The sequence below is a fragment of the Mesoplodon densirostris genome, chromosome 3 (genome assembly GCF_025265405.1).
Source record: "Mesoplodon densirostris isolate mMesDen1 chromosome 3, mMesDen1 primary haplotype, whole genome shotgun sequence".
Lineage (NCBI taxonomy): Eukaryota > Metazoa > Chordata > Mammalia > Artiodactyla > Ziphiidae > Mesoplodon > Mesoplodon densirostris.
In genome coordinates this window covers 15,979,075-15,993,340 of record NC_082663.1, presented here as the reverse complement: position 1 = coordinate 15,993,340, position 14,266 = coordinate 15,979,075, and the positions used below count along the sequence as shown (strand labels likewise).

Genomic DNA, 14,266 nt, shown 5'->3' with positions numbered 1-14,266 from the left:
TACCTGTTACCACGATAAGAAAGCAAGGACAACTTATAACAGATGCCAACTATAATGTTTTACTTCCTAGTGTTAGTGATCTTGCTTCTGTAAGATAACATAAAGGTAATCAGTATACAAAGTGTTTTACTCAGGTATATGATATGACCTCTTACCTTCGGAGGCAGAAGAGGCTAACGTTATTTTTTTTATTATTAACATCAATTTCAGTGGAAGTTCTTTCTACCTATTTCAATTTAACCAACGCTTACATTAAGTGATGCTCTTTCCAGCTTCTATAACAAATCCTTACTGGAATCCTCTATTAGTAATTTTCCTTCTGGTACAACTATGTGTTTTTCTCATACTATTTGAGTTATATGCTTAGCAAGAATCAGTTGTGTTTGTTCCCAAACCTAGCTATATAAATTACCCATTTTACTACCATTACATATTTTAATTAAATAGTAGCAAACTCATGATATATGTGTACAGAGTATTCTGTCTCTTTAAAAACTACTTTAATAACATGTAAATATTTATGAATTTAATCAATAAAATTGTTACTAAATTAGGTATCTGTAAGAAAACATTAAAATATGAGGAAAAGTGATAAAGTCTACAGGATTATGTTCCTGATTGGCTTCATAGATGGCTTTGAGAATTTTTTATAATACTTCAAAGCGATTGAAACCACAAATCAGACTTTGCACTGCTGATGTAGTTCAGGCAAGAAAATGGACTATACGAACCAATGAACCTTGTCTTAAAAATATTTTTTAATTAAGAGATAATATTAATGTATTGGGTATCCTTAGTCAAGTCATCTTATTTAACTGTTCACTTCCATTAGTCAAATTCTAAAGGAGGGCTTTTATTATCTCTTATTTTTCACTTGCATTAATTTTCACTTTTTTTTACTATTTAGTATAGTATGAATAAATTTCTATGACAATAAATTAGATTTACATTAATTTTATAATACTTAATGATTAGAAACCAATATTAGCCAGTCTTTGTATATAAAGTGATTCCATAAACCATCTATTTTGCATTATTTTCAATAAAAGACTGAAATAAAGAGTATATTCAAAAAGATGGAATTGCTATATCCAAAGGCACAATTTTTTAAGTTTTAACACCTATTGCCAATCCTAACTTTCAGCAAGTATATTCCAGTTTACATTGACAATAATTTAGCAAAGTGGAGAATTAGAGTTGGCATTTAATAACTTGGTCAATATGGTTGGTTTCCTTCATGACTTTCTGATTCTCATAAAGCCCAGGATATTATTGAACCCCAAGACAATCAATCACAACATTCCCTATACTCCTCTGATACTGACCTAAACCATAAACTTGTTTTTCTCTAGTTTCTTTCTCTGAAGTCTGTATGGTTACAAATCTATCTATATCCAGGCAAACTATTTCCTATACTGAGTCCTATTAGTGTATCTTCCACAGTTATGCTAATTTGAATGTCTCCATATCAAGGACAAAATCCTACATAGAATCATATTCAGATTCTAAACTGTTGACTCCCTCATATTGAAGGTGCAAGCATCTTTGCTTATCACTCAGTTAATTATTAGCCAAACCATGTATGAGCCTACCATGTCCTTCAGACACTGTGACTTTAACAAATCCCCAGATTCCCCAGAGACAGCCTCTATCAGAAAGTTATCTTTCCTTCTCCAAACCTCATTCCACATATTCGTGAATGAATTATTTGCAGGTCTTTCTTTTATCTCTATTCTTCTTATTATCTCTCAGTTAGAAGGAGATCTGCCTTTCTTCTAGCAAGGCTTAACTACAAATAAAAGTTCAAACTTAGGTCACTTGTGGAAGTTCATGAATAGTTCAAATATAACAAATTATTCGAACATGTGTATAAATCCCTTTTGTATAAAACCAATGTCAAAATTAAAGGAAAAAAAAAAAGACAGGCTTCAGATTTAGAACAGTTTGTGGCTTACCAGAACCAGGCTTAATAACTTTACCACTTTTTCACCTGCCCTCAGAAGAACCAAACTTCAAATATAATATATACTAGTAGGTGAACATTGCACAGCTGGAAAATATTACTCTATAATTAGAAGTGTGCGAGGGATTTTAAAACATAGTATAACAAGGAACTTGTGCACATTAACTTACCATAAGGAAGAATAGTTCTCCTCATTTTCCTAAGTCCCCTGTTGATTTGGCCTCTTAAATTTTCAATAGAGGTACGTGAAGATACTGTCACTTTCGAAGTATCTATTCTCATCAGCCAAAGAATAATGTCAGAATCACTGCTCTGGAGTATCAGCCAAAGCCCTTACTTCACAAGTATCTTCTTTCACTTCCCAGTTCACAAGGTTTAGCAAACTGCTTCTAATCAGCACTAAGAGAGATAAGGACCAAAAGAAACGTGTTTCCACATTCATCATAACCTAAAATGAATCTGTTAGTCACAATCCTCTATAAACCCACACTAATTTACCCTTCCTTATTTCCCCATATTCCAGTCATTTATGTTCAATTTTACTCATTCCATGTGAGGATTTTATAAATTTTCAACTTTATACCAATGCTCATCTGTCTCTCGCCTTTTAACTACCATGTGCCATGAGACTCATTCACGTGTTTAACACTGATTCATTTATCCTACATATACATTGAATGCTTACTATACAATAGACATTGTTCCAACCAAAGAGAAAAGAGTGATGATCAATACCAACATTTCTTGCTCTCATACAGCTTTTATTACAAGATGTGAATAAAAACAACAAGAAAACACATCAAACTATTAAAATCTTTATGTAGAGGATTAAAAGAGAGTGTAGGACAGAAGTGACTAGGTGATTGATTTTTATTGTTGTAAAGAAGAACACCATCAAGTGGAAGTATGAAGGACAAAACATATTTGGCTTGAAAATTTTAAGGGAAAGAATATTCTTGGGAAAAGAAAAATAATGATTAGTAGATGGGCCATAAGTTTCCCCAAAGCTTGGTCAGTTTATGGAAACAAAAAATGCCAGGTTGGTTGAAGCACGATAGGTGAAAAAAAAATTAATGTAAACTAGAGACCAGTTGATAGGCCTGGGCTGGGTCATGGAAGGTTTGAAAACCAGTCCAAGAATTGTAGACTTTATCAGAGGGTAAAGAGGAACCAGGGGAAGATCTTAATCACAGGGGACAGGTGATGTAATGAGCTATATTTTACATATCACTTTGACCGCTACCAAGTGAATTAATTGTAGGGCTGAGAGCTGGACAAGAGCGGAAGCAATACAAATGAATATTTTGGGTGAGATATCGTCAGTTCACTGTTGGGGGAACAAAGTATAAGGTACATTACAGACTTCAGAATTTCACAGTCTACTCAGGGTACTTGGTCATTCCTCTGCAATAACTGTACACCCAAACCTCAGAGTTTAGAAAGGCCATTTCTATCCCCCGCAAGACTCCCTGGGTCCACTCCTGAGCCGCCACTTCTCCCTGCAACCACCTTGAAAGTCAGTTGAAGGGAATAATCTCCCTTTTTTCAACTCCCATGGCAGTTTTTGTGCATCACCTACTCGAAACTAAGCAAAACTTTCTTTACATAATATTTAATTGAAGAAAATACTTATTGGGCTTCCCTGGTGGTGCAGTGGTTGAGAGTCCGCCTGCTAATGCAGGGGACATGGGTTTGTGCCCCGGTCAGGGAAGATCCCACTTGCCGCGGAGCGGCTGGGCCCGTGAGCTAGGGCTGCTGAGCCTGCGCGTCCGGAGCCTGTGCTCTGCAATGGGAGAAGCCACAACAGAGAGGCCCGCGTATCGCAAAAAAAAAAAAAAAAAAAAAAAAAAAAAAAAAAAAAATAGTTATAAATATCCTTGAGGAAAAAAAAATGTGCAACACTCTTGCTTCTCCACATGACACACAATGGTGCCTTGCAGAAAACTGTGGTTACTAATAAGTGTTCAAAAAACAAAGGGTGTGGCCAGTGTGGCAAGGGCTGAAATACAAAATGGTAGTTCAGAGCTGAGAGTATAATAGAAGGCAAGTGCAGGATCTGCAGAACACTATCTCCTGGGGCCAAAAGAAAAGTCATTAGCTACTTGGTGTGTAACACCTGAGGTTGGAATGTTGCAGGGTTCTGTGAAGGCACCAGCAGCTGGGGAAGGCTGGGGTGATGCTGGGGAAGGTTTAACTATGGCCATTTGATGTGATCTCCCATCTCCTCTCCGGCTCTTTCTCCCTCGTCACTTTGACTCCTTTCTTATCCTTACCTGTGCTGATCCTTCTCAGGGTCTTAGTACTGGCTGCTGTTTCTGATTTGATGCTCTCACCTAAAATTCCAGTTATCTGTTCAGACATTATTCAGTTTGCTGCACAAACTCATTTCATCAGAGAGACCACCCCTGACTATGTTATCTGAAATGCCTCCTGTTTTATTCCTAATTCCTCATCTTTTTTTTTTCCTTCATAGGTAACACAACATATTTAATCTTTGTTTGTCATCTGTCTTCACTAACATTTGTGAAATCGAGGGGTTTACCTTATTTTATCAACCAATTCAGCCCCTAGACCTTTTCACATAGATTGCTCTTAATATTTGCTGAATGAGTGGCTGGGTAGATGGATGCATGAAAGCAACCTCTGGGTAATGTTCTGAAGATTTAATAAGAGTTAGGTACAATTATGAAGAAAAGGTGAAAGGAAATTCCAGGTATAGTTAGAAGCATCTTTATAGGTACATTCGAGGCACTGTAGAGAGTTCATTGTTTATGAATATGGTGTTAAGTGATAGCTATCAAGAAGAGGTCAGGGTGTGTTGATATTTGATTAATAATATGACAACGTGTTTTAATTTCATCTTGAGACTAATCGATGCATTGAGTGATATCAGTTTACATTTTAGAAGGAACATTGCACATCACATGGAAACCAGATACTTAAATTAAAATTGATCAAATTCTATGGTGATTGGCTCACTTTAATAGTTCATGACAGAACAGGTATATGCAGCTACCTTTCTCTTTTTAACTTTCTAAAATGATACTTCTCAAAATCTTTTGTTTTGTTTTGTTTTGTTTTGTTGGTTTTTTTTTGCTGTACTTGGGCCTCTCACTGTTGTGGCCTCTCCCATTGTGGAGCACAGGCTCCGGACGCGCTTGCTCAGCGGCCATGGCTCACGGGCCCAGCCGTTCCACGGCATGTGGGATCTTCCCGGACCGGGGCACGATTCAGCGTCCCCTGCATCGGCAGATGGACCCTCAACCACTGGGCCACCAGGGAAGCCCTCTTACAATCATCTTTTAAAGAAAGAATTACACTACCCGTGAACTCGTTAGAGTAGTGTCAACTACCTGCCATATGGATAATATATTCAAGGGAAACAATCTAAGAAATGCACATTCAAGAAAGGAACTGATATTTTCTTTTTCTTTTTTTAAAATTTATTTATTTATTTTGGTTGCACCAGGTCTTAGTTGCAGCATGCAGGCTTTTAGTTGTGGCATGTAGCATCTAGTTCCCTGACCAGGGATCAAACCCGGACCCCCTGCATTGGGAGCATGGAGTCTTAACCACTGGACCACCAGGGAAGTCCCCCCGAGATTTTTTACATAATTTTTTCTATTTCCTAAATTTGGGTTTACAGCTATCACCAAAGTTGATATAACTGCTTTCCATAAGTTAAATGTTTTTTCAGACAATTTATTTTTCTGGGAATCTCTATTTAAAAATAAAAGTACGTTGAAACACTTGCAGTAGATTTGTTACATTATTCTCCTTAACTATTTATTTATTTTCATCTCAAAGCTATCTGAAAGAACAAAAGTTGCTGTATTTTCAGAAGAAATTAACTTAGATTTTTAAAGATAGAGTTCAAGGTTAAATTTGAAATTTATTTATTAATTTTACTAAATTTATTCAGGGTTAATTCTGAAATATATATTAAATTTATTAAAATGTAAAAAATATTCAAACGTCTTAACAATTTCACAACAAATAATTTCTGGGAATTCACATATCATTTGTAAAATAATCTATGTAACTTTGATGAATGTCAAATCTTTGTTATTATAGAAATCTGAATTGTAATTAAAAGAACACACACACACATACACACACACAAAATCCAAAATTAGGTTGAGCAAGAGACTAGTCAATGAGAAGTGATTTGAAATAAATTATACTCATCTAACTTTTTCAAGAACTATAAAAATTACTTATAAATCACTTTATTTTGAATAAAGTGTGAAGTTATAAAAATAAGTTCTTGTCCATGTTACAGCCCACAGAACATTCTGGTACTTAAAATATTTGTTGTTTACCTGAAATTTCAAATTTAACTAGGCATTTATGTTGTGTTGTTATTTGTTAAATCTGACAACACTACTTTCACATTATCCACATTAAGCTAGTTCTCTCTAATCTTGTATTTTTAGGAAATATTATTAGCCTAAGTGCTAATTTTTTGTTCCCTATTATATAACAACTGAGTATCAGTAGATTACAAATTCCTCGAGGGCTAAAACTATGTTTTATTCATTTGTATATTTATCAGATTACCAAGCACAATAACTTAGTAATAACTGTTCATAGCCCAATAAATATTTGCTCTTTAAAATTAGATAAACATACAATCAAGCTTAAATCATCCATGTATTTATTATGCATGTTCGTTTTTCCAAATACAGAGTATCTTATGGAAGTGCAAAGAACAACTGGCTTTGAGTGGCTACCAGGTTTAAGTACTGTGGTAGGTGTTAGGATAACTGTTGCAAGGCAGTTTAAAGCCACATTAAGGAGACAAAAGGACTATACTGGAAGCAGTCAAGGAAAACGGAAAGTGGATTATTACTGTAATAGTAGTTTGATTATATACTAGTAAGGGCACTAGACTAGCACTCATACTTTTTGTTTTCATTACATTTCCACTACTTACTACACAGTGTCTTAGGACACATCAGTTGTTACCCTACAGATCTTAGATTAATAATTTTAACATAAGTTACATGTGGAAGGGATAATTTTTGGATGTACTACATTTAACATACTACATTACCAAAATTAATGTAATTGGTTTCATTTTATGGGTTTTTTTAGAGTGGATATTAGAAGATTCTAAATTAAATATGTGGTTTGCATTATACTGTAAACTGGATGCCACTGATTTAGTAGTGTTGAAGTTAATTCTGAAAATTGTATCTCTAAATGAAAAATCTGTTTTTATTTGCTCTTAACACTTAGAAAGAATATTCCTGTTTTTGTTTTTTTGTTTACCTTTATAAAGCAATAAAGCAAGAATAAATATAAGAACTAACTATAAAATAATAAATTTATTTTCAGAATATAGTCTTCACATTTATGCATAAATTACTAATAATATTTTGAAATTTATTTCAATACAGTAATTTACTGGAAATATATCAAATTAACAAAGAATAAAAAGCATGTATCATCTGTTTTAACTGTCCATAATTCGCATTTTATTATATTTGTTCCTCTGAGAAAAACATTTACATAACAGAGCTTAAATTATCATGCTAAACTAAAATAAACATATATTCATGCTTTATTTATAATGTAGTTGACATAAATGCTGTAAAATAAATTAAGAATCCTACCATTAATAATATTTCTTTTAATTAATAAAAGTTTGCTGAATAATCTTTTTAACATTCTCTACCAAAAAATAAGAGCATTTTGTTAATGCATAATTAGCATGTTTTAACTGTTTCATTTTCTTATAGAAACCACAACATGAATCTTGTGCTAAAATTACAAGCTGCTATCCAGAAATTGTAATCAGACTTTGTGACCACAGTTCTGGGTACAAATGGGTTTAGAAATAGAGGATCAAGATTAAATTGATCTTGTCTCACCCTCCAGCTTACTTCAGGCACTGGAAGAACTCAGATATTACTAATTATTGCCTCACGTACCTCCACCCGCCTCTGCTGCTCTGTCCATCTCATCAGGCCCAAAGCCCAGAGGTAACAGGTCCTCTGCAACAAAAGTAGTGAATGTTTATGTGAGCTGAGAATTTATTTATGTTTTTGAATTAATCATTTCATCCTCCCAACAGTTCTATCAGGTAAGTTCTCTTATTACCATATTATAGATAGGAAACTATGGCACAAGAAGTTTTAACTTGCTCCTGTTTTAAGGTTGGAATTCATAAAAATACCATTTGAAAATTGACAGATTGCACAGTGTACATGATCTTAACCATTAGGCTACACTGATTCATGGTTACATTAATATTTTGTATGTCATTACACTTTACATAACAGCTCAAATATGCAGCTTAAATAATATTTTATGATACATAAGATTAATAATTATTAGTAAATGCTAATTAATCAAGATGTGTTTAAATCAAAATAATTATTTCAGTTACTGTTTATTACACATTTCACAGATATTTCATTTAACGATAAATATACAGAAAATGGCTTCTGTGTATCGAACAGTATGTGAGCCAAAGTAACATCAGGATTTGTTACTATATCAAGAAGATCATCGGATGTTTTTATAATGTTAATAGAGACATAGGCTAACATTTATCTCACAGTGATTCTTTGGTAATATTGTACGGCTGATTGTTATTTTTTAGCATAAATGTGATATTATTTAAGTAATTTATGATTGTAATTTAAAAGTATAGGCCTGAAATTTATTGAATATTGTTTTCCGTGTTCTACCACCTTTCCCCCTTCCTTTATATGTTAACATAATTAGAAGTTGTTTTATAGCTTTGAAAGAATGGATAAAATATTTAGAGCCTTAAAATATTAATCAGGAATCATTACATATTCATTTAATGACTTTCTAACTGACATGAAGGGAAATGAAAAATGAAATATCTCCCATAAAGCCATTGAAAGAAAATAAAACTGTCTATAAAATATCCATTACATGAAATGAATCCCCACAGTCCTCTGGACTTGAACTCGTCAAACTGCTTCATGATGAACATTACTTTGTCTTTTTAAGTTAAAAATGTATAGTTTTCAATTACAGAGTTTTAATTTACTTTAAAATTTTAATTGCTAATTAATCAGCTTCAAACACTAAATTTCTGATGTATTGGGAGCTTTATACTCCTATCAAAATGTATATGGATAAACCCTGCTATAAAGATTATTCATTTATATTGAGATGACTATATGATTTTAACTCCCGATTCAGATAAACTTTTTCATTAGAGAAATTTTACATCTCTCTGATTTTTTCCTTTCTAATCATATCAACCACAATGAATGTCAGCATGCCTCAACACTAATTAATAAGTACTTTTCATTGCACATAGAAGATGAGTAATCTAAACATGTGTTCCTTCCTGTGTATATCAGCTTTCCATTTGTGATGTTGTTATTTCAAAATGAATGCTAGAAGGGAAAAGAGAAAACAAATATTGAGTCTCAAATTCCTGAACTGTTTCCACTATACGTCCTTTCAGAATGGTCTCCATAGTATTTTCTCTGGGCATCCCTTTTATGTTCTTTCTCTAATAGAAACCCGTTTCTCTCCTGAGGACACTTCTTCCTATGTGGGCTTCTCAAAGGATAGCTGTTTAGCTCATGCAACTCAATATCAAAAAATCAAACAATCCAATCCAACAATGAGCAGAAGACCTAAATAGACATTTCTCCAAAGAAGATATACAGATGGGCAACAAACACTTGAAGGATGCTCAACATCACTAATCATTAGAGAAATGCAAATCAAAACCACAATGAGGTATCACCTCACACCAGTCAGAATGGCCATCACCAAAAAATCTACAAACAATAAATGCTGGAGAGGGTGTGGAGAAAAGGGAACCCTCTTGCACTGTTGGTGGGAATATAAATTAATTCAGCCACTATGGAGAACAGTATAGAGGTTCCTTAAAAAACTAAAAATAGAGCTACCATATGACCCAGCAATCCCATTCTTGGGCATATACCCTGAGAACACCATAATTCAAAAAGAGTCATGTACCACAGTGTTCATTGTAGCTCTATTTACAATAGCCGGCACATGGAAGCTACCCAAGTGTCCATCGACAGATGAATAGATAAAGAAGATGTGGCACATATATACAATGGAATATTACTCAGCCATAAAAAGAAACAAAATTGGGCTTTCCTTGTGGCGCAGTGATTGAGAATCTGCCTGCTAATGCAGGGGACACGGGTTCGAGCCCTGGTATGGGAGGATACCACATGCCACAGAGCAACTAGGCCCATGAGCCACAACTACTGAGCCTGCACATCTGAAACCTGTGCTACTCAACAAGAGAGGCCACAATAGTGAGAGGCCGCACACTGTGATGAAGAGTGACCCCCACTTGCCACAACTAGAGAAAGCCCTCACACAGGAATGAAGACCCAACACAGCAATAATTAATTAATTAATTAATTAACTCCTACCCCTAACATTAAAAAAAAAAAAAAAAGAAAGAGACGAAATTGAGTTATCTGTAGTGAGGTGGATGGACCTAGAGCCTGTCATACAGAGTGAAGTAAGTCGGAAAGAGAAAAACAAATACCTTATGCTAACACATATATATGGAATCTAAAAAACAAAAACAAAAACAAAAAGGTTGTGAAGCACCTAGGGGCAGGACAGGAGTAAAGACGCAGAGCATCTTGGGACACCTTCTAGGTGTTGGGGAACACGTCACAGCAGCATGTCTTCTTGGTTTCATGGAAGGCAATGCACATGCCCGAGGTGAGCAGGAACTGCAGCACCACCATGGTGCACTGGGAGCACGAGGCCAGGTCCACGGTGGCCACTGTGCTGCTGATTCTCTGCCCATAGAGGACAGCGCTGTCTGGGCTGATGCTGTACCTGATGCTCAGAGCCTGCCAGGCCACTGTCAGCGTAGAGGTTCTTCTCCGAGGGCTTGCCCAAGCTCACGCCGTAGCCGGAGTAGTGGAGGAGATGTTGCAGTTGATGCGCGTGCCCAGGCCGATGCAGAAACTGCTCATCTGGCCCAGGTCCACCGCGCTGCCCTGCAAGAGCCATGTACCCGGCGCTGGGCACGCAGTGCATGTACCCCCAGGAGATGCGGTTGCCCCAGCTGCTCTTGGTCGCCAAGATCTCGATGGTGTCCAGCTCGTGCTGGCTGTACCAGAAGTCGGTGCACTCCAGCAAGTGGAGCTTCTAGCGCCCCAGGGGGTGCTGGCCGAGGCCCGCAGGTTCCCGAGGGGGTGGCCCTGGCCCACCAAGCCCGGGCTCAGGCTCAGGCACCAGCGAGTAGGTGGGCCCTGGAGGCAGGAAGGCAAGCTTGGCGGTGATGTGGTCGGGGCAGGGCAGGCAGCAGAAGAGGCAGCAGAGCTCGGTCACCAACAGGCCGTTCATGGCAGGCACCAACTTTCTGAGACCCAGAGGCACACAGCTTGTTTCTGGAGCTATTCTCTGAGCACAGGGCATCGACTGCTTCTCTTCTTAGACACATGGCTGCACAACTCAATGCTCTACTAGACTGAATTCCCTTCGTTCTCCTGTTCCTCCCATGACATAGTTCTCTGACAATTAGAAGAGCCGACAATGATGAAAAAGTCTAAATTCCACCAGGCACTGATGCTACGGCTATTCCTTTCTCCGGCTCACCTCCTGTTATTTGTGGAGACTGTGTTTTCCAAAATTCAAAGTAGCTTTATCACTCTTCATCTATTGCCTGTCCACTCATTTGAGCTGTGTATCACTTCTGCTTCATCAATGCACTTCTTTACTTTTACAGGATTTACTGTTATGGGGAATTCCCTCTGAAATTTTAAGATATCAACTATTGCACTTAGTTTTCAGGTGGTGAGTTTTTGTTATATGTTTAAGCACACCCCCCTTGGTATTTTACTTGTAACCAGGAGAGACTGACAAGTACCATTCGTCAAATGTCATCTGAAACTAAATTTTGAAAACCATGTTGTATAGCATTGTTTGAAGTTTATGTGGGAAATTTAATGATTATCTAACTCTTTTAAGAGCCAAGGGGAGTGTGTTGAAGCATTGTTTTCATGAGCCCCAGGCGTTTGATTCAATATCCATTTCAGTCAAGCCTGTTTATACTACCTATGTGCACACTTTTCATTTGTTATTAACACATAGGCACAGGAATTGAGTATATCATGTAAATATAAACTATACATCATATATGTGAATATATAAGAACAATTTTCATTTAAAATGTACCCTCTCAATCCTCTAATAATTAATTAACTTTCACACACTTTCTTGAGGGCAGAGACATTTTTAATTACTTCAAGTAATACACTGAATAACTTACATATATGTATAAATATAGTTTAATTCTTTTACATTTATAAGAAACAGAAAAAGTACTCTTGTGTAGTCTAAATATTACTTGCATTTCCAAAAGAGTAATTAATTTTATTATGTACCCTAGAAAAAAAAGACATACTAACACAGGATTTTACATGTCTCTTTGAACATGAAACTAATTCAAATTAATAGAGGAATAATTGCCCCTCTCTGTTGCTACAGGTATTACTTAAAGAATGAACAAATGTCACAGCAAGGAGAGTGACATTTGTTTAACAAGAAATAATTAACGTGTCTGTCCCTATTGAACTCTGTACTCTATACTCATTTGAAAAGCTATACAGTTGAATATGCCTGATAATCTAACTTTGTCAGTTCACTTCAAGCCAAATAAAATGTGAAAAAAGCCACAAGTCCTTTTATACCTATTCTTTGGAAATAAAACTATTTATTTGTCCTGAAGAACAAATAACTACCAAAAACAATAATTAAAACAAAATGTCATAAAATAATTATATTTTATTCACGTCTTATTTTTGTTGAGATTGTTAGTCAAGGTTATAAAATGAGGTTTTGCTTATTGATCTTAATTTTAAAAATTTGAGTGTATTGTATCATTCATTTAAGGTCTGGATTAATTATTATATATTAAATTTCTCAACCTTTTTCTTTTATTAAAAACAATGAGGGGGCTTCCTTGGTGGCACAGTGGTTAAGAATCTGCCTGCCAATGCAGGGAACATGCGTTTGAGCCCTGGTCCGGGAAGATCCTACATGCCATGGAGCAAATAAGCCCATGTGCCACAACTACTGAGCCTGTGCCATAGAGCCCGTGAGCCACAACTACTGAATTCTCTGCGCCTAGAGCCCATGCTCCACAACAAGAGAAGCCACCTCAATGAGAAACCGATGCACCGCAACCAACAGTAGCCACTGCTCACTGCAACTAGAGAAAGCCCGCGTGCAGCAATGAAGACCCAAAGCAGCCAAAAATAAATAAATTAAATAATTAATTTTAAAAAACACTGCTTACTTATCAAATTATCATTTGTAGAATAAGGAATTGCTTGTTTTCTTTACAAAACTTTAAAATGTTTTAATTGGCAGTGGTTAAGAATCCACCTGCCAAGATGGCGGAAGAGTAAGACGCGGAGATCACCTTCCTCCCCACAGATACACCAGAAATACAGCTACACGTGCAACAACTCCTACAGAACAACTACTGAATGCTGGCAGAAGACCCCAGACCTCCCAAAAGGCAAGAAACTCCCCACATACCTGGGTAGAGCAAAGCAGAGAGATTCCCGCAGAGAGGAGCGGTGCCGAGCGGCACTCACCAGCCCGAGAGGCTTGTCTGCTCCCCCGCCAGGGCGGGCGGCGCTGGAGCTGAGGCTCGGGCTTCGGTCAGAGCGCAGGGAGAGGACTGGGACTGGCGGCGAGAACTCAGCCTGAAGGGGGCTAATGTGCCACAGCTAGCCGGGAGGGAGTCCGGGAAAACTCTGGAGCTGCCGAAGAGGCAGGAGACTTTTTCTTCCCTCTTGGTTTCCTGGTGAGCGAGGAGAGGGGATTAAGAGCGCCGCGTAAAGGAGCTCCGGAGACGGGCGCGAGTCGCGGCTGAAAGCGCGGAGCCCAGAGACGGGCGTGGGACGCTGGGGCTGCTGCTGCCGCCGCCAGGAAGCCTGTGTGCGAGCGCAGGACACTGTCCACGCCGCCCTTCCGGGAGCCTGTGCAGCCTGCCACTGCCGGGGTCCCGGGATCCAGGGGCGGCTTCCCTGGGAGAACGAACGGCGCGCCCCGGGCTGGTGCAACATCACGCCGACCTCTGCCGCTGCAGGCACGCCCCGCACTCCGTGCCCCTCCCTCCCGCCCGGCCTGAGTGAGCCAGATTCCCCGAAGAGGCTGCTCCTTTAACCCTGTCCTGTCTGAGCGAAGAACAGACGCCCTCCGGCGACCTACACGCAGAGGCGGGGCCAAATCCAAAGCTGAGACCCAGGAGCTGTGAGAACAAAGAAGAGAAAGGGAAACCTCTCCCAGCAG

General features: G+C 37.8%; 1 pseudogene; it reads right to left on the bottom strand.

Annotated features, from left to right (window-relative positions):
- Window positions 1-2,267: 2,267 nt before the first annotated feature.
- On the bottom strand, window positions 2,268-11,308 carry LOC132486714 (alpha/beta hydrolase domain-containing protein 17A-like; annotated as a pseudogene).
- Window positions 11,309-14,266: the final 2,958 nt, after the last annotated feature.